General features: G+C 38.3%; 1 protein-coding gene across 3 annotated transcripts in view; it reads left to right on the forward strand.

Annotated features, from left to right (window-relative positions):
- Window positions 1–21220, forward strand: part of GLRA2 (glycine receptor alpha 2) — a 175118-nt gene that overhangs the window by 82165 nt on the left and 71733 nt on the right. The gene's annotated exons all lie outside the window — the stretch shown is intronic.

Below are 21220 nucleotides of genomic sequence, written 5' to 3' on the forward strand. Positions count from 1 at the left end.
GTGTTTCCCCCTTTCACTGAGTACATTGAGCTGTTGGCTTCAATTTTTCAGGAGTGTGAGTTCAATTTAGTATTCAGTGTACACTGTCTCATACTGCTTGAGCAGTCTCTCCAAAACCCAGTTCCAGAAAATAATTGAGATGTAATCCCATATCTTTGCTGGCTTGAGCTTCTGTTCAGTTGTGCTGCATTTGACATGATGAGAAGTGTTAGATCATGTTCCACATTATCTCCTATGTTGGAAGATAAGATGACATATGGAGGAGGTCTGTGGCTATAATGGAGGTGGATTGTATACTGTGAAAACAGTATACATATTAGATAATATTAGATTTTGTCTGCTCACAGAAAAAGGAATAGATCTGTCTCAGATACTTTTTTATTTTCTAGAATAACAAATAGTACAAAATACCTGTGTCATGTTTCTACTGGAATGCAGATGTCAGAAATACTAACAGTTTTTTTTCATAATCACAGATCAATTTTACCTAACAGAAATTCTAATCTACTCTGTGCCCCATCCCAAACAGGTTCATTTGCTTATTTGTCATTAGTTATTAGTTATTGCCATCACTGCATGCCATGCCATTAAACCCCAGGATGCATAAACATGTATTTTACGATTTGATAGCTAAAGCAGTGGTGACAAATTATATGCAGATAATGTCAAAATGTAAGACATTTAGCCTCCAACCACTCATTGCTATGAAAAGAGAAGCCATTTATTTTCAACATGGGAGCTTGAGTTTTTATGAATTTGTTATTCATTCTTATTAGTTATTATGATTCTACATTAATCGTCAAAACTATTGCTAAATAAATGGTCACTGATCAGTGATCTTTGTATGTAGAGGCAAATAGGGACTTAGATAAACCAAAAGAGGGTATAATAAAAAATTATTTCATACTTGGCTCTGAACTCATAGTGGTTACGCTTTTGCCATCAGCAGGTTTATCTTCCTATGTGTATTTTTCTTAGGCAATTATTAAACGTGGTTGGCTCTCAACTGACTGCAGGGAGATGTGACTCATATTGATGACAGTGAGAAAGGAAAATGGGATAAAAAGTGAGTCATGGAAAATAAAGAATTGACCATATACTTACTTTACACACACATAAATATTTTAATTTATAAACACTGCAGTCCCTGAGCAGATGCTCCACTATGATGATTGTACAGTTGCTCCAGGGCCTATGGCAACACCCTTCACAGAGTAGGCATGCACGATGCACTTTAAAAGTAAGACATGCTCATCATAGCAAAGATAGAAAATACAGAAAATAGCATTAATGTTAACCATAGAGTAAATAACTGTTAAGACTTCGGTATATTTCCTTCCAGTCATTTTTTCTACGCACATTTGTAGGCAAACCCATACACATGCACACACAAAAAATTGAGATCAAACTTTTATACAGTTCTATACTATGTGCCATTTCTCATGGCATTAAAATCTATCATGAACATAATTTGCAATGACTTAGTCTATCTGATGTATTAATCATCATTTATTTTACCATCTTGGATATTTAGGATTTTATTTTTTGCTTTTGTAAGTATGATCATTATAAATATATTTGTATATGAGTGTTTGTGTCTCACTGTGTTCTAGAAGACACATGTATATATTTTTCAAAATCTTATTTTGCAATGGAAAAAAGAAGGAACCGAGGATTACCAGAGTGAATCAGGGATGATCTATGGGAAGATGCCCAATGGGATGTATGCTCCATTCAGGCAAAAACTTTGTCTTGTTCATCATGTTAATTTCGGCACCTAGAACAGTGTGTGACTTAGACTAGATGACCAATAAATCCTCATTGAATGGATAAATTAATTAATGAATGAACCCCCCATGTGAGAACATATAGAAGATAAGAGTAGGCCTGAAGCAGAATCTATGGTTAAAAGTTTTACAGAAAAATATCAGAGCTTTAATATATGAAAGAATCTCATAATAATATGACATATGCTATAAAGGAATGGAATCACTCTCAAGGAGTATGTCTCCCTTTCCAGAACTTCTCAAGTAGACTTTGGGAAATTAAGAATATATCCACAAAGATGTATTTTGAAACACAGGCAGGCCTGGATCTAAATGTTAGAGCCTTCACTTCACTCAACCTCTCTAAGCTTGTTTCCTCATTTCTAAAATGAGGATAATATTATCTACCCCTTTCAAAAATTAAATGAGGATGAGATGAGGTATTACATATATAAATTGTTTAGCCCAGTTTTTGTACATGAGGCACTCAATTCATTCTGGTTATTTTTGTTGTTATTGTTCCCTGTCCATAATGTAATGGAAAACACTGTTCCATGGGATGGGAAGTTACATTAGAAGACTCATGAAGGGCCTTATGAATAGAAGAAGCCATGTTCTTTGGATGGCCCATTATTTGGTTATAGTCATGCTGCCAATGAGACGAGCAAAAGTTTATTGTATCCATGTATATACACACATGTGTGTGTTTTTCATAGGTAGGCAGTTTAGTGAATCGGTTAAACTCTACAGGGTCTGAATAAGCAATAGCTCTGTTTTTCTCCAATCACTGCCATTAAACATCCTCAGCTGGTTCTATTTTCTCTGCCTACGGAGGACACTTCAAGCAGATTCCATAGATTCTCAGTCACTACATGCCACGGCATTAGACCCAGAATGAACAAACGTGTATTTTACAATTCAATAGGCAGCTAAAGTATTGGTGTTAAATACTTTAGGACAGTCCATTCAAATTTTTGAAAAATCATCTAGCCTGAAACAAAACTTCAGTCTTACACCCAATTCAATGCCCTTTCCCTCCCTTGCCCCTAGCTCAGGTCTGACCTTTGGCTTGAAGATGTGCAGCAAGGTAGGCACATTGTCTGTTCTTTCACAGTTCCTCCCCTTGCCTTTCCAATTCTCTTCCCCACTCCTGTTGCTGACTTCACCACTGTTGAGGACTGAGGGTGAAAGGGTGGATGGAAGAAAGTTGTATGTGACTGACACTGTTGTATTGTAACTCTTGCCTTCTCTAATGGCAAGCCTTCAAATGCTGGCTTTCTTGTGAGTTGAACTTGAGTTCTTTGGAGATTCTTGGGGGTCCCACATACTATACCATTCTTGGATGAATAATGAACATTTTGGTTGATGTCACAATCTCTTCTTAGCTATTGCCTCCTAGCAGCATCTCCCATACAACTTCATACTCCTAGGGTCTCCTTACTCAGGTAGATAGCTCTCCTGGTTGACATGTTTTCAAGATGATTTACATCTGTCTATCTTCCACACCATTTATTTGGTCCACCAAGAACATGCATTCTTGCCTTGCTAAATAGTGGAAATGCAATACAACTGTTAACTCTTCTACCTTCACCCTACCATCTTGGGTATTCCAGCCAGCCTACTGCATTCAGAATTTATTCGGGTAAGAAACAAGTAGTGGTGTTCATGTTTTCATACAAAACTCAAACTACTGAGGATACATGACAGGCTCTCCTAAGAACCCTTTTACTCTCTGATCCAGGGGCAGCTTGTTGGAATTTCTGCAGCTCAGCAGATATACGACATGTGGAGGAGATGCCAGTCTCTTCTCTTACTGGGGTGGGGGTAAATCACCCTCTCCCCATCTTTAGGACAGTAGGGAAAAATGCCTGGAACTGTCATCCACAAATTCCATTACTTCAATTAATTTTTTCAAATGTCTAGTCTTCCATTACAATACAGGGCATTGGGTATAATGGTCTCTAGATAGCATTTGCTATCTTCTAGAAAGTCCTGAATCCTGCATGCATATGTATAGTATCCCTTCAGAGTACTACTTTTGTCAAAATTCTGAGACAAGAATATCCCATTCCCATACTGTTACACTTATAAACATACTTAATTTCAGAGTTTTATCCTTATGAGGACAAGGACTCCGTTGATTTTTGTCCATGTTTACATACCTACCACTTAGCACAACACCTGGCTCATAGTAGGTACTCAGTAAAGAGGTGGTTAGTGAATGAATAGACAGTGTTGAAAAGACTTATAGTCAAGTGGTATTCCAGGTACCAGGTGTAATTTAATTGGCAATTAATTCATCCACTCATTTGTTCAACTAACATTTATTGAATGTCTCCTCTGTGCCACACACTGGGCTAGAGGCTGGGGGAAATCAAAGATAAACAAAGCATAGTCCCTGCCCTCAGAGGCTCGTAATCTGGTATGCCAGAGAGAGATACTTGGAAGGATGATTACTAAACAATGTGGAATATAAGGACATCAAGGAGGATGCCTAACCTGTTAAGTAGAGGAGGGGAAAATAGAGAGGGAGGGAAGAAGGATAGACGAAGGGAGCCAGAGAAGGAGGGAGAGAAGGACCAGTGTTAGGAAAATGGCCTGAAGGGAGGAGCCTGAGCTGAATCAATGAAGCAGATTAAAAAGGTGAAGTAGGAGGACATAAAAGTCACTCCAGGCAATGAGGACTTCCTACTCATAATATTTGGGCTACACTTACAAAATAAGCTTTTCTAGAAGACAATCTGGGCAGGTTTCCAAAATGGCTTACAAATTTTAAACGCATTTCAAGTAAGAAACTTGTATTTACTGATTCCGAGTTAATTTCCTGCCTTCCCGCCAACCAAAGCTTTTTGTAGTTTTTGTCTTGTTTGGTTTGATTTTCAGAAGTTCAATCTCTTCCCTAAATACAGGAAAATGAAATACAGCATGATAGCTGTTCCATAGGTACCTTCCCATTTGAAGTTGTAAAATTGGTTTTTTTAAATATATGTCTCTGCCAACCCTCAAGAAGCTGTTCTGCTGGTAATGTTCTAACCATTTGGAGCATAAAACCCCTAGTGGCAGACTAAACGCTGGGTGTATTGTTGTCTTTCCAACTCACAGGAAAATATCAGGATGAATTGAATAGAAGGCTGTGAGACATCAGGCAGGCTTTGAGTGTAGCCAAAGGGAGTTAAACAATTATTTTCCTTTACTCTGTTTGTTATTATAGCTGAATGATTTGCAGCCACTCCTAACTGTGTCTTGAGTCCTCATTTGTGGCTACAGGCCAGAGACTGTAAAGGTGAGAGTAAGCATTGGTGGGGGACAATTGGGATGACACAAGTGTGCAGGTGACACTGACAGGTCCATAACCATCTCCTTGGAGCAAGGATCCAGAGGCATTATCTTTAGCCATTATTAACTGAGATGCCCTATTTCCTATATAAGGAAATTTCTCCTTACTTTTCAGCCATCTGGTCAACTAAGACCAGCTGGAACATTTCAAGCAGCTGCCAAACACAGGACAGCTTGGATTTAAGACAAAAGAGGCCACAACATTTGGTCTTGCGTTACTCCCCACAAGAATGTTTCTGTCTCGAGACTGCAGTAAGAGAAACTATGAAAGCAGTAAGACTGATACCTACAAAAGTTTTGAAATAAGGATGTGTTTGGATGTCTGTTTTAACTCTAAAAAATAGAAATATTTCTCCATGAATCACGTACATTCCAAGCTGATTAGAATGAATTTCCTAGGTCAGATTGGTATTTCTGAAAGAGGCTGGGAAAAATTTTGTTTTGTAAAGTCAGGATTTTACTAAGTTCCTGGATAAAAGATTGAAAAGTACAAGAGCCAAGCTTTGGCAAATTGATTAGCAGTCCTGCTTGCTTTAGCCAGATGTCTGCATATGTGGGAGACTTCATAAACTTTCCCTTCTGACATTTCCTGAGCCACAGCAAATTGAAGAGTTGTTGATGTAGTGAGTGTGTGACAAAAATATACAAAGAGATGACAAGTGTGAATTCTCTCGGGACAGAGCTGAAGCACCATTGGCACTTTAGTTCAAGAATATTGTTGGCAGCTTTTACAGGGAAGCTGACAGTGGGAGAAGCTACCCAGGCTGTGCTTGTGCTCACGTCTTGGTGAGGCTTATAAATCTTTTTGGGATAGCATTTTGAGGTTCAGGATTATTTTGAACTCTCTCTCTCTCTCTTTCCGTTTCACTAAAATGGGTAGCTTTATCTGGGTCATACAGCCTAAATGTCTTCAGTTCTTATAAATACCACATAGTGAGGAAAAAATAAACTATTATGGAGCATGTAACATATACTCAGGATATAAACATAAAGAAACAGAATTTCTGTGCTTAAGAAGTCTGACATATACATAAAAGATTATAATTCAGTAAAATAAGGGCAATGGGGTAGATCTTTTACAAAAATGGCTGTAATAATTCCCCTGTTTCCATACCCTTTGCGTAATAGCTCCCTCCCACAGTGACTGTCAACTTGACCAGGTGAGATGTCTTGGCCAGTGAGACAATGGCAAACATGACATAAGCAGAGACTTGAAAAATGCTCACATATTGTAGTTCGCTTTCTTTTGCTGCTCTGAGGATCCTATGAGTATCACCATGTGAAGAAGCCCAGGCTAGCCTATTGAATGATGAGAGACACTTGTCTCACCTATCTCAATTACCAAGATGACAGCCAGCTAACCACCACTTCCTTGCTCACTGTTCCAGGCACACTGGCCTCCTTGCTGTTTCCTGAATGAGTCAGGCACATGCTGTCATCCCTGGGTCTTTGCAATGATTATTCTCTGTGCCTGGAATGCTCTGCCCCCAGATAGTCACATGACTAACTTCTCCACATTTTCCAAGTCTTTATTCAAATTTAACCTTCTCAATAAAGCCTGTTCTGACCATGATCACCTCACCCATGCCCTCATCAACACCTTGACCTAACTCAATTTTTCAATTTTGTTTCCCCACCACATTTTATCACCTTATAGCAACACTATGATTTATATCAAACCCTATTATGGATTAAGTTTATTGTATATTGTCTGTTTCCCTTAGCTTGACTATGAGCTCCATGAAGGCAAAGATCTTTATCTGGCTTGCTCCCTGTAACAGCACCTAGGCTATAGTATATGCTCAATATGTATTTGTTGATTGAATGAATGAATATTTACATCTCTAAAGTCTAGTCATTGAGAAAAATCCATGTACCCTTTCTCTAGGATATGGAACACATAAAAGGAACCCACATAGCCAGGGGCCCACCTTTCCTTAACTGGCTGTTCTTTACCACAGAGAATCCTGGCTGCCTACATTATGTTACTCTAACATCATAATATTTTTATAAAGTTTTACTTCTCTGACTGATTGTATCAAGTAGTGTTATACTCATTTTTCTTTGATAGCTATTTTTTTTTTGAGGAAGATTAGCCCTGAGCTAACTGCTACCAATCCTCCTCTTTTCGCTGAGGAAGACTGGCCCTGAGCTAACATCCATGCCCATCTTCCTCTACTTTATACGTGGGACGCCTACCACAGCATGGTGTATCAAGCGGTGCCATGTTCGCACCTGGGATCCGAACCGGCCATGCCCAGGCCGCCGAAGCGGAACGCGCGCACTTAACCACTGCACCATCGGGCGGCCCCTGATAGCTATTTCTTATAGAGCAATCTAACCAAAGAAATAATAATAAGAAAACAGCAATGGTTTAGATGAGAGGGCATACAGATAGGCTATTTTTATCTCAGTTTTGCTTCCTCAGCAGTGTCACAGCTGATTTGGAGGTTTCTCAGTGTACTGAGGCAAGCGTCCATTTCCCCTTCCCGCTACGCCAGTTTGTTTGGATGCAAGCATATTCTTTGAATTCTGATAAAGGCATCCAGGGGTCTCCTCATCTGAGCTCTCTACAGCCACTCTGGGCCAGAGGTGCAGCCCCACTCTTCCGTGGGGGCCCAAACATCATAAAATACCCTCTTTTCTTTATCTAACAAAAACCAAGTGGGTTTTTCTTTTCCTCTGATTTTAATGTGTCACTAAAGAATATCTGTACATTTGAAACTAAAAGTTGCTTTGGCCTGCATCTAGGACTTGAGAGGCCATGAGCTCCAATCTGAAGCAAACCATTTTCCATCTCTCACCAAAAAAAGGGGGGGAGGGGCTACCCCAGTTTGCTTTCCAAAATTGATTATGCCTTAATGAAACTGGGATATCAAAATATTTTCCAAACTACGCATGAACTAATCTTATAAAATCTTAAACTTTTGTGTTGTTAGCAGAAGAGGGACCTCAGAAATCCTGTTAGGGATGGGAAAACTGATGACTATGAAGGGTAATTCACTTCCCATTTTTTAAGATCTGCTGAAGTAGATGCCACTTACCTGAAGCTGTCATGGATCTCCATCAAATGTAAATGGCCTCTTTCTTCCTTGCCTCCATGGCACTTTGAGTCTTCAATCAATCATTGCATTCAGACCTGTGGGTTAGTGATCAGGGCCCTGTGTACTTGCCCTAATATATTGTAAACTCTTTGCAGAGAGGACCAAGTATTGTTCAACTCTGCATGACCCATGCAACTTACACAGAAAAGGCCCCCAGTAGTTATTGTTGAACTACTGTAAGGAGACTGTGTTCAGTGCTTCCTGATGGTCTGTGATCTGAGTAAGAATTAGTGCTGGAGCTTAACTGGCCTGATAAGGAAGTGTCACTAAAGTGGGGGTCTCAACCTTTGCTGCACGTTAGAATCAGCTGAGGAGATTTTAAAGCTTTCCCAAACACCACCACAGGCAAATTCAAACTATCTGGCAGTAGGATGCAGGTGTCAGAATTTTTTAAAGCTGTCCAGGTGACTTTAATGTGTAGCCAGGGCTGAGAACTGTAGCTCTAAATTTTGTTGTTGTCTGGGGAAGTGTTTTCACTGTGTTTATCATGTCCCAGAATATATATTCACTTAAACTTCACAACAACCTATGAACTAGACACTGTTACTATCCTCGCTTTGTAGATGAGGATACTAAGGCACAGAGGGGTTAAATAACTTGCTCAAGTTCACACAGAGCTAGACCTTGAATCTGGGCAGTCTGAATCTGAGCTAGTATGCTTTATCATTACGCCATACCACCTTTCATAGTTAACAGTTGTTGAGTTCCTTCTACATGCCTGGCACTGTGCTAAACCCTTTACATTGGTTATCTCACAGCAAACATATGAAGTACTATTTGCATCACCAATTTACAGGTAGGGAAACTGAAACAAAAAGAGGTTAAGCAATTTGCAAAATTAAGCAGTTTTGCTTTTAGCAAGTGAAGAACCAAGATTCAAACCACTGGTCAACTCAAATCCTCCCAAAGGAAGAACTAAGAATTTTAAGTTCCATCACATTGCCCATACCCTGGTAATTACAGGTGGGAGCTTTTGACTGTGAGATAAGTTATTTTTCAGGCTCTGAAATTGCTGTCTTTTGGCTTTGCATATTGCATTCACTGTGTATTATATGCAGTTGGCATCTTTGTTCATCATTTTGATGAAGAGACAATGCTTGCCTGATTGCCCGCCCTCTTTCATATTAATGCTAATTTATAATGGTTCCAGAGGCTTCCATTGCACATTCCTCCTCAGCAGACTTTATAACTGAACTTAGTTGCTGTTTGCTTCTATCAGCTGTAACCACTTTAACCATCATTTTCATCAACTCACATGTGTGATTACGTTAAGAGCCCAACCAGGTCTAAGCCATTATCTATCATTTAATGGCAACTAAAAAGTTGAATAAAAGCAGATTGGATGACCATCAACAATAAAATGGTCAAATAAAATTGTGGCCTATTCATACAATGAAATACTAGATGGAAATAAAAATGTAAGAACTGCAGTCACATATAACAGAGATGAACCTCTCCAATCTAATGTTGAAGAAAAGTTAACAAGCACAAAAAAAACTTCACAGGCAAAATTAATATACGGTGTTTGGACCAGAATTATGGTTGGATTTGGTAAGTAGAGAGGGACTAGTCATTGGGAGTGACCATGAAGGGATTGAGCTTCAGGGGGCAAGTAATGTTCTATTTCCTGACCTGGGTAGTGTTGATATGGCTGTGTTCATTTTGTGGTGATTCATTGAATTATACGGTTGTGTTCCTGGTACTTTTTTTTCCCAGTATGAATGGGATGTTTTGTTTATAAAAAGATGAATAAAGATTGTTTGGTAAAGCAAAGAAGTACAGGTTACCCAAATAAACTTACAGGAACATTTTGGCAAAAGCCCATTCTTTCCTTTTTTTTTTTTTTAAAGAGTGGCCCTCAGCTAACATCTGTTGCCAATCTTACTTTTTCTTCTTCTTCTCCCCAAAGCCCCCCAGTACATAGTTGTATATTCTAGTTGTAGGTCCTTCTGGCTCTGCTATGTGGGATGCCACCTCAGCATGGCCTGACGAGTGGTGCTAGGTCCATGCCCAGGATCTGAACCAGCAAAACCCAGGGCCGCCAAAGCAGAGTGCATGAATTTAACCACTCAGCCATGGGGCCAGCCCCCTCTTTTCATTTTTATTTTTTTGATCCTGGTACTTTAAAATATTTTAATAAAGAAGTTAAAAAAAACAGATTGCACCAATAATGAATAAACAATAGAGAGAATACTCATACACTTCAGGCAGTTTCCTCTTCTTTCTTTTTCAGAATAGAAATAACAAAAGCTAATATTTATTGACTCTGGGTTCCAGAGCTGCTACTAAGTGCTTTTCATTTATATATTATTTAATCCTCTCAACAATCCTATGAGCTAGATATTATTGGTGCCATTTTCTAGATAATTAAGACTCATGATTATAGAACTAATAAGTGCCAAAGCCAGGATTCAAACTTAACTGGACCCTACACTCGATTCCTTCCTTACCATGCTACTCTCTTTCTCATTTTATAATCAGTAATGTCCCTTCAGTAACCTAGAGTTCCTTCCATATTCTCAAACTATGGCTCACAGTCTCGAGTAATCATAATGAATCTTCTGTCCAGTTTTGACTTCTCCCTGGAATAGTACCACCCTTTATTTTGCTTCCCACCACTGTTTCTTGCTCATGTCCTAAACAATCCTTTCTTATGGAAAGGGAAATTAAAAGCTTTCTGTCATTCAAGAGAATCTGAAGGCACAAGGTACTGAATAGAAACTGGTGTCTAACATTTCTTGCCCTGTGTAACCCTAAATTAAAAGATCCCTGGGGCTGGCCCCATGGCCGAGTGGTTAAGTTCACGCGCTCTGCTTTGGTGGCCCAGGGTTTCGCCGGTTCAGATCCTGGGTGCAGACATGGCACCGCTTGTCAGGCCATGCTGAGGCGGCATCCCACATGCCACAACTAGAAGGACCCACAACTAAAATATACAACTATGTACTGGGGGGATTTGGGGAGAAACAGCAGGAAAAAAACAAAAGAAGAAGATTGGCAACAGTTGTTAGCTCAGGTGCCAATCTTTAAAAAAAAAAAATCCCTAAAAAAAGGAACTAACATTTTGTAATTGACCCATATAGAAGACTATTCCCCTTCACCCATAAATTTTATTGTTAGTTCCAAACCATATGCATGGGTTTCTCTTTTTGTGGGACCCCATAGAAGGTAATGCTCCACAAATATGGAAATATGTGTTATAGGATTAGTCTTTACTCATTCATTCAGTTTATTTAGTATTCACAGTATATCCTGTATTCTAAGATATACTTTTTCCTATTTTCACAGCTCTTATGCAGCTTAAAATGGAAGGCAAATCAGAGTTTAATTGGAGGTGTTTTTTCTTTCTTAGTGGTGTGTAAAATAATGGTGCATCCTACAATCACTAGCATCTTAGATTTCATGAACTACTATACTGAGCTGCTTCTAGAGCCAGCCATTATGCTTGGCACTGGGCATACAGAAGTGAGTAAAATGGACATGCTCCAGCCCTCAGAGAGCTGATATCCCACTGCAGTTACAAATATTGAGCATGTAATTAGCTGATAATGTTTATTAAGAAGTAACTTTGGGTGCCATGGGAGCATGTGAAAAGGAAACTGGTGCTTGTCCAAGGGTCCGAAAAGGCTCTTCTCAAGGAGGTGAAGTCTGAGTGGGACTTGAAAGTTAAGCAAGAGGTGCCTAGATCAAGGTGGCAGAGGACAATCCCAGAGGAGAAAAGAGCTGGTCTGTAGAATTTGAGGTTGGAAAGAGCCAGTAAACTTCAGGGAATAGAAAGAATGAAAGAAAATGTGGCTAGAATGTAGAGAACTAAAGGGGAAGTGGCAAACACAAAAGCTCCCAGGTCACTCAAGGCCATGTAGGCCTTTGTAGGATGTTTGAATTTTCTTATCATGGGGACATAACATGATCTATCTTTTTAAAAAGGCCATGATGACCACTGTGTGGAGTAAGATTTGAGAGGGGCCAAGGTAGATGTAAGGAGACTAATTGGGGCACTACAGCAATAACAAAGGAGAGAGGGCTTGGATAAAGTATTGGTGATAGGAATAAAGAGAAATGGATACAATTGAGATAAATTTTGGAGGTAGAATGGGACACAGTCATGGCTATAGTCATGCATTGCTTAACGACGGGGATATGTTCTGAGAAATGTGTCACTAGGTGATTTTGTCATTGTGCAATCATAGAATGTACTTACACAAACCTCGATGGTATAGCCTACTACACACCTAGACTGTATGGTACTAATCTTATGGGACCACCATCATATATGCGGTCCATTGTTGACTAAAACGTCCTTATGTGGTACATGACTGTATATATAAGGAATTGGTAGAGACAGAAATGGAGCCAAAACCAACTACTAGAGGAAAACTCATTTTAAGGGAATTAAAAATTAGAGGCCATATGCTTGATCCAAGGACAACATCTCAGGATTGGAAATTGTAGGTGTTTTGAGTACAGCCTCAGATCCGAAACTCAGACATGACTACTAGGGAAGGAAGGCTGTGAAGAACAATGGAAAGCCTCCTCCACAAAGCACTGGGAGCACAAGAAGCACTGATTTGTAGCTTACATATCAGAGAGTAGTGTCATTGGGTACTGAAGCGTACTTCCCCATTCAGGGTTACTGTCAGAGCACAGTGGATTGAGTAGTGCCCATTTGAACCAGAGGAGTGATAGGAGAGTCCATTGCCTATGGTTGGCATTAACAGGAAACAGTAAGTGCAGCCCCACTTTTGTGACACCACCAACCTATGGGTTCATGACCATTAGCCCTTGGAAGAAAATCCCACCAACGGGTTTCTTAATTGAGATGTTTAGATCATTTACATTTAATATGATTATTGATATAGTTGGTTTTAAATCTACCATTTTACTATTTGCCTTTTATTTGTTCCATCTGTTCTTTAACCTTTTCCCTCTTTTCCTACCTTCTTTTGGATATAGTCCTTTTTGTTATTGTATGCAATATCCTTCATTGGCCTGTTGTCCATAACTCTTTTTGTGATTCCTTTAGAGTTTATATCTTTTAACTCATCACAGTCTACCTTCAACTAACATTATATCTCTTCTCATATATTATAAGAGCCTACAAAGCAAACTTTCATTTTGTCTCTCACAGCTTTTGTGCTACTGCTGCCATATATTTTATTTCTACATATATTGTAAACCCTACATTTCATTGTTATTTTTGTCTAAACAATTATATTTTAAATGATTCTAATAATTTGAAAAATATCTTTTATATTCTCCTGTACAGTTACCATTTCCACTGTGCTTCATTCCTTGGGGAGATACATAATTCTATCTGGTATCATTTTTATTTTGACTTCTTTTAACATTTCTTATAGTACAAATCTGTTGGTGACGAATTCTTTCAGCTTTTGTATGTCTGAAAAGTCTTTTATTTCACATTTGTTTTGGAGAGATATTTTTACTGAGTATAAAATACTAGATATTTTTTTCCAATCAGTGCTTTAAAGATGTTGCTCCATTGTCTTCTCACTTGCACTGTTTCCAATTTAAAAATCTGCTGTTATCTTTTTTCCTCTGTACATAATGTCTTTTTTCCTTTGGTCATCTTAACTATTTTCTTTTTATCCCTGGTTTTGAGCAATTTGATTATGATGTGCCTCGTAGTTTTCTTAACTTTTCTTGTCCTTGGGGTTCATTGAGCTTCTTAGATTTGTAGATTTATAGTTCTCACCAAATTTAGAAAATTTTTATCTATTAGATTTTCAAATAATTTTTCTGTACCCGTCTCCTCCCCTTCAGAGAATTAAATTACATATATATTAGGTCACTTGACCTTGTTCCAGAGATCACTGAACCTCTGTTCTTTTTTTGATCTTCTTTTTTCTGTGTGTTTCATTTTAGTTTCTATTGTCGTATTTTCAAATTTATTAATATTTTCTTCTGTAATGTCTAACCTGCCATAAATCCTAATCCAGTGTATTTTTTCATTTCAGGCATTATATTTTTCATCTCTACAAGTTTGATGTGGGTCTTTTCTATATCTTCCATGTTTCGTTACCCTTTTCTCTAGCTTTTTGAGTATACAGAATACAACTATATAATGATTGTTTTAATGTTCTTATCTGCTAATTCTAACACCTGTGTCAATTCTGGGTTGGTTTCAATTGGTTTATTTTTCTCCTAATTGTGTGTCTTTTCATGCTTTGCATGCCTGGCAATTTTTGTGAGATGCCAGGCATTGTGGTTTTTACTTTGTTGGGTGCTGGATTTTTTTTATTTCTATAAAAATTATTGATATGCATTGAGCCACAGGTTAGTTGGAAACAGCTTGATACTTTTGATCTTGCTTTTAAGATCTGTTAGATAGGCTCAGGAACTCCAAGTACTGTTTCCTTTAGGTCTTTTTGGCCATTCTTTCCCTGGCCTCAGTTGCTTTCCTCACACATATACACTTATCAGTACTTTGCTGACTGCTCCAGAGGAACCCTCTTCAGGCCTCTGGAGTTCTCTCTCTCTCTCCCTCTCTCCTTCTCCCTGCAATTCTCTCCACTCTGGTACTCTACCCTGTGAACTCTAGCTTCTGTGGACTCCCCAGACCCTCAGCTCCATCTCTCCAACTTTGGGAGTTTGCTGGGCTCTGCTTAGGTTCCTCCCCTCTGCATCATGACCTGAAAACTCTCCCAAGACAGTAGGCTGGAGCAATAGTAGGACTGACCTCACTTGTTTTCCATCTTTCAGGGACCATTGTTCTTTTTGCCTAATGTCTAGTGCCTTGAAAACCATTTTTTTCATGTTTTGTCCAGATTTTTCAGTTGATTCAGGATGGATGGTAAATCTGGTCCCTGTTACTCCATCTTGGCCTTAAGTGGAAGTCACAGCCATGGTTTTGAATCCTTGATTTATTTTTGGAATTTGACATGGAATGTAAATAAATTGAATGTGACAACTTAGATAATTGAAAAAATTATCAGAACCAGCATTAGCTTGTAAATGCTAAGAGTACAGTTGTTCTAACCAATGAAGACTACATTTATTAAATACATGGTCCACCATCTCTAAGACTGAGAACAAATATTTTGTAGAGAAATTAATAATTGGTATGTATGGGCATAAATATTAATATCTTAATGGGAAAATCAGTTTTGCTCTACAAAATGTTTCATCAAAAGATTTGCTTCAAAGTGGTATATTCCAAGATATTTAGGCTTATAATTGACTGATTATTCTTGACTCTTTGTTTTTTATAACATGCACTGGACTGCTTTGGGAAGAGGGGACCTTATCTCCCATTCAGCAACTCCTCCTCACATGTCAATTTCTCTTAGTGGTTCCTGCTTGACCCTATAGATTCGGTCACTAAATCACATAGTTAATTACTTTAAATAGGTTCAATTAAATTTAATAAATATTCAAGGTAAACCTACTATGTTAGACATTAAGTAGGCCAAAAAGATAGTGAGATAGTCCCTGCCTTTGAGGAATTTATGATCTAGTACAAGAATCAGCAAATATTGTCTGCAAAGGGCTAGAGAGCAAATATTTTAGGTGTTGTGGGCCATAAGATCTCTGTCACAACTACTCAACTCTGCAGTTGTAGCACAAAGACAGCCACAGACAATACATAAACAAATGAGTGTGGCCGTGTTCCAATAAAACCCTGATCTAATAGGAAGAAGCAGAGAAGTACATAGAACAATATATGTATTACAAAGATGACCAGAAGCAAGTGCTATGAGATGTCAAAGAAGGGAGATTCATATCTTAATACTTGGCTTGTAAAAACCATGAATGATTTAATGGACCGTGGTGTTTGAGTTGAGGTATTAAGATTAGATAGAATTAAAATAAGCAGAAATGACAGGGAAGACGAAATAAATATCAGAGATGAGTAAGTACTGAAGATTTGGGGGAAGCAGTAAGTAGTCCTATTTAGCTGGAATGTTGATTATACTCAGGAGTGAGGCGGAAAAATGAGGAAATGTAAGCCCTTCAGATCCAGCCCAGAGAGAAATAATTTCTTCCTCCTCCAGAGTGGTTAAGCTCTTCTCTTTGGTCCTTTCTCTCATTCTGCCTTATGTTATGTCTATTTTTGCACTTCTCTTTGTTCCTCTACTAGACAATCCTCACCTTTAAGGAAATAATTATCTATTGCTCATCTTTGAATCTCCACTGTTTCTAGCACAAAGATGGAATCCAGCAGCGGAGCTAAAATATTTGTGAGATTAATAAATGAAACCATCCACTTCAGTCCAAACCATTTGTGTTTACTAACTAGATACTGAGGTCCCATAGAAACAGTTTAAAGACTAGCTAACTGACAAGAGGTGGAAATTTTCACTGGTTACAACAGTGGCACCTTTATTTTTCAACAAGGGTCTTGGGAAGAAATTTTGCAATTGTGCATGGGTTAATTTCTTTAATTCCTCCATTATGTAGATTTGACCATAATTAGTAGCCACCTGAAGTCAGCTTCCAAGTTGAAATTCTCCACAGTCTATTTCAAGGGGAAAATCCATATAGATAAGTACTGGGTTTTATTTTTTAATCGAAAGGTTAATTAAGTGAATTAATCTTTATGTTTGAATACATTTTTGCATGGAATTTGCAATAAATAATTTAAATGGGTTAAAATCAAATCAGTGTAGCATTAAAATGAATAATAAAGCTTAAGAAATGAGTAAAAATCTTATGTGTTCTATTAATTATGCAACAGAAGATAAAATTGCGTATGGCAGTTTAACCTGAGAAGACAGGGAAGCTGATAAAGATTCTCAAATCCCCCTGCAACTGCTAGTGTCTCCATAAAAATCATTTTGTAAAATGTATAGTGTTTCACAAAGACATAGTTTTTGAGCAGTTCTTTCGAGAAAAACATCAAGTGGTTAGCATTTAAATGAACCTTCTGAATTGCAACGAGAGTAAATAACTGCAGAATTATAAATCGGCTCATTCCTGTCCACTGAGAAAATGAAGATAGAGAGCAAAAATGAAATCTGACTGCACACATGTGGCTGAGAGAAGAGGTGGCCCAGAATCATTTAATCAAGATTTTCTAGGAGCAAATAGTGACACCATCCATCAGCAGGATCTGTTTATAGAACACCTGTGTGTCTGTGAGACTATGTAGTTGGTAGCTTACAAGTAGGAACTTTCTTTTGTTAGTAAACATCACCAAATAAGCAAATAAGAGAAATATGAGGGCCAAAGTCCATGTCACTATTCAGAAGAAAATGTATTGTATAATAAGGATATAACGTACACTTCAAAATATGAGAATGCAAGACAATTTCTGTCATGGTCTTTGAGGGCCTCCAGAGAAATGTTAATTTATTCTTCATGTGAAACTAATTAGGTCACGTGAGATGTGTGTCTTGTGTTATCTCTATTGGAAACAACTCCTAAAGAGGAGTTTTGAGTATATGGCTCCCATCCCCAAATCATGGGGATCAAATACTGTGGTTTGAACTAAGAGCACAGCGGTACTCACCCTCATGCTCATGCAGAATCACTGCTCCTGGTCTTCCCTAGCCATACTGAGATTGGGTTAAGAAAAAAAACAAACCCATAACAACAGGGGTATGTCAAAGGGACATAGGAGCCAACTGACTGAGTTCCCAGTGGCCAAGGCTGGAACAATTTAAGCAACAAAATAAAGTAGTATTGGATTATAACCCATATTATAAAATAAATATCCATCAGTCCATACTGATATAAATAAATGATTGGATAAAAATAATTGCAGGACAGTAGACAAATCTCTCATGCAGAAGAATTCCAAATAGTTTATGTAGATATTCTATCCTCAAGGAGGTGCAGCATAATTCCCCACTTCTTAAGTGTGGGCTATGCCTAGAGTCTTTCTTCTAAAGAGGACAGTATGGAAAAGGGAAAAAAAGAATAACTTCCCAGTGGAGAAACCTGACAAGCATGACCTCAGCCAGGTAATCAAGGTCAACAACAACAGTGATGAGTCATGGTGATAGTATATATTCTTGATATAATGTGATGAGAAGGACACTTTACCTCTGTAGTGTTCCCTCCCAAAACCCATAAGCCTGGTCTAATCACGAGAAAAACATCAGACAGTTCCCAGTTGAAGGACATTCTACAAAATGCCTAACCAGTACTCCTCAAAACTGTCAAGGTCATAAAAAACAAGGAAAGTCTGAGAAAATATCACAGCCAAAAGGAGCCTAAGGAGAGACAACAACTAAATCTAATATGGTATCTTGGATGGGATCCTTGAACAACAACAAAAATTAAGTGAAAACTAAGGTATCAGTATTGGTTCCTTAGGTGCAATAAGTGTACTATATATACCAAAGTAAGATGTTAACACCAGCGAAAACTGGGTGTAGGGTATATGGAAACTCTCTCTGCTACCTTTGCAACTTTCTAAAAATCTAAAATTATTCTAAACTTTTTTGACAGTTTATTTTAAAAAGTGATATCTATTTTAAAGCAACTGAAATGTCTTGTAGAATCTAAGAATTGATGTGTCCCTGGACATCCAAACTGGACTGGAGGGATGGAAAGGACTAGGGGAATCCTCCTTCTCTGTCTCTAAATAAGAGACGTGATTTGTTCTGTTTTCTCTCTCACTCTTCCTTGTCTCTTATCCACACAGGGTAGAAAGCCTGGCTGTAGACAGTGCTGAGATGTTCATGTTACATAATTCCAGGCACCTGAAGAGAGACTGCTCTTTCTTTCTGGCCCACTTCCAAATTGCCAGAGGAAAGGATTGTCCACTTGGGGACAAGAGTCCCCCTCTGTTTCCATCAGGCAGGGCCAGGGAAAGGATTCTAATTAGCCTAGCTTAGGTTACCTGTTAGCCCTGGACAAATCAATTATCGTCAAGGGAATAGAATTACATATATGTATATGGCTGCCCTGACACCCTCCCCTGTGGATGATGGGGAGCTGTGGGGAGCCGTGGGGGGCCATGGGGAGGTGGGGGCAAGGAAGAGAAGGAGTTTCTCCCATTGGGGAGAGTAGTGGGGAGCACAGGGGAGCTCTCACCCAATAAAGGAATGACCATAAATCCTCTAAGATTGAGGAGGAAAAAGTAGACTTAATAAGAAACAAATATTTAGCACTTCTGAAAATGTACAGGTCCAAAATCCCTTATCCACACTTCTGAAATCCCCAAAGCTCTGAAAACCAAAAGGTTTTCCATAGCTCATTTGGCAGCAAACCTGTCCTGAACTGATGGGAGGCTAATTATAGGCTCTCCATATCCCATTTAGTGTGAATATTCATACCGTTTGCCAAAGAAATATTAATGTGTTTGATTACAGTGTCTTCCCTAAGCCCCACTAGCAGTAATATATAATAAATTGTATATGTTACAGCATGACCTTAATGAAATCTGAAAAAACTCTGAATTACAGTGCTTTATTGCTCCCATGGATTTCATTTAAGGAATACATATATAATAGTACATATAGTGAAGAACATAAATGTCGACTTCTATGTAGCTCTGAAAACAAGAGCCACAAAAAGAAAAACCATACAAGAAAACAAAGAAACAAAACTTTAAAACATTAAAAGGAAAATACACAATATCTATGCTAGTTTTGGAGGACAGGCTCTCTATTAATAATAATACCTTATTTTTACATAATGTTTATGGTTTTCAAATCTCTTTTATGTTCTTTATGTTTTTAATCATCAAAACAAATCTTAGACATAAGCAGGGCAAATACTATTATTGCCTTTTATGGATAAGAGAGGGGTACCTAGAGAAGATTTTACCAGAGAAAAGGTAGGGTCTCAATTGCATGTCTCCTTATCACTAATTCAATGCCCTTGAACTCTGCCACTCTGTATCTCAGACAGAAAGGGATAACTGAATTGGCATATTTAGCATGTAGGTAAAAACTAAAGCTACTTAATATGTGGTTTCCTTGATGTTTTGAGGACTATGAAAAGGAAAGTTTGCCAAGGATCCTTGGGAAAGGTGGTGCTGAGGCAGCCATCTGCAGTAGGATAAAATATCCAGGGCTCAGATTTCCTTGGATCTGGATCCCTTATTAGCTGTTAAGTGCCCTTGGTCAAGCCAGTTATTATAATAGCTACTTCTCAAGGCTGCTGTGGGGTCTTGCATGACATATTCCAATATTCCATAAGTCTTGCATGGTGTATTCCATAAAGGGTAGTTTTCTTCTCTTCTTCTTCAAACTCCTGCCTATCTTTCTCAGGAAGTCACCCAAACTTTCCTTCCCAGGTGACTCTTGATAGGAATCACACCCCCAATGCTTGGAAATATGACACTGTAGACCACACACCTTATGAAGGTAGAGATCCATGGGGTACCAGCATAGCACACAGCTGGGTATGAAGCAGGGGCTCAATATGATATTTGTTGAATGGATAACGAGAGGAAGATTGGGGATTTCCCCTTGGAGGAAATCTCACATCAGAGGCAAGGAAATCTTCGACATTTAATTAGTTAAATTATGCGATGTAAGACTCAGAAAAAATTCCCTCCTACACTGTGATTATTTATGGTTTTCTCTATTCAGTGATAATGCTTTTCTATTTCAGTGTCAGTTGGGAACCCCAGGGACAACTGTTGAAGCCAGCTCTTCAGTTCTGGACCCTGTGCCCCTCTATTTTCTACTCCTCAAATGTTGCCCATCATTAGCAATTCTGAGACTTGTGTTGCCTTTGTAAGATTCAAAATTCTTATAAATGCCTGAAAACCCCATAGAAAGGACTGAAATCTGCCTAAACTTGAGGAGAGTTTAATCCTATTTAAATAAATTCTCATTTGTTTGTTTGCTATATTTCTTTTTATCTTTAATGTGAATGTTTACACACAGCTTTTAAAAAATCTTGTATTACTTTGCAGAATATTTGTAATGAAAAGAATTGCTATAACAGATGTCAAACTATTCATATAAAAAAGTTTTGCATGATGTTTAGAACAAGTATATTTTATATGTGAATTTCACATATTTGGTGATCCACTCACTATTTTAATATTTAAATTCAATTTTAGTTCCTAATTGGAAGAGTATTTTGCAACTCTAA

This window comes from Equus caballus, chromosome X (genome assembly GCF_041296265.1).
Source record: "Equus caballus isolate H_3958 breed thoroughbred chromosome X, TB-T2T, whole genome shotgun sequence".
Classification (NCBI taxonomy): domain Eukaryota; kingdom Metazoa; phylum Chordata; class Mammalia; order Perissodactyla; family Equidae; genus Equus; species Equus caballus.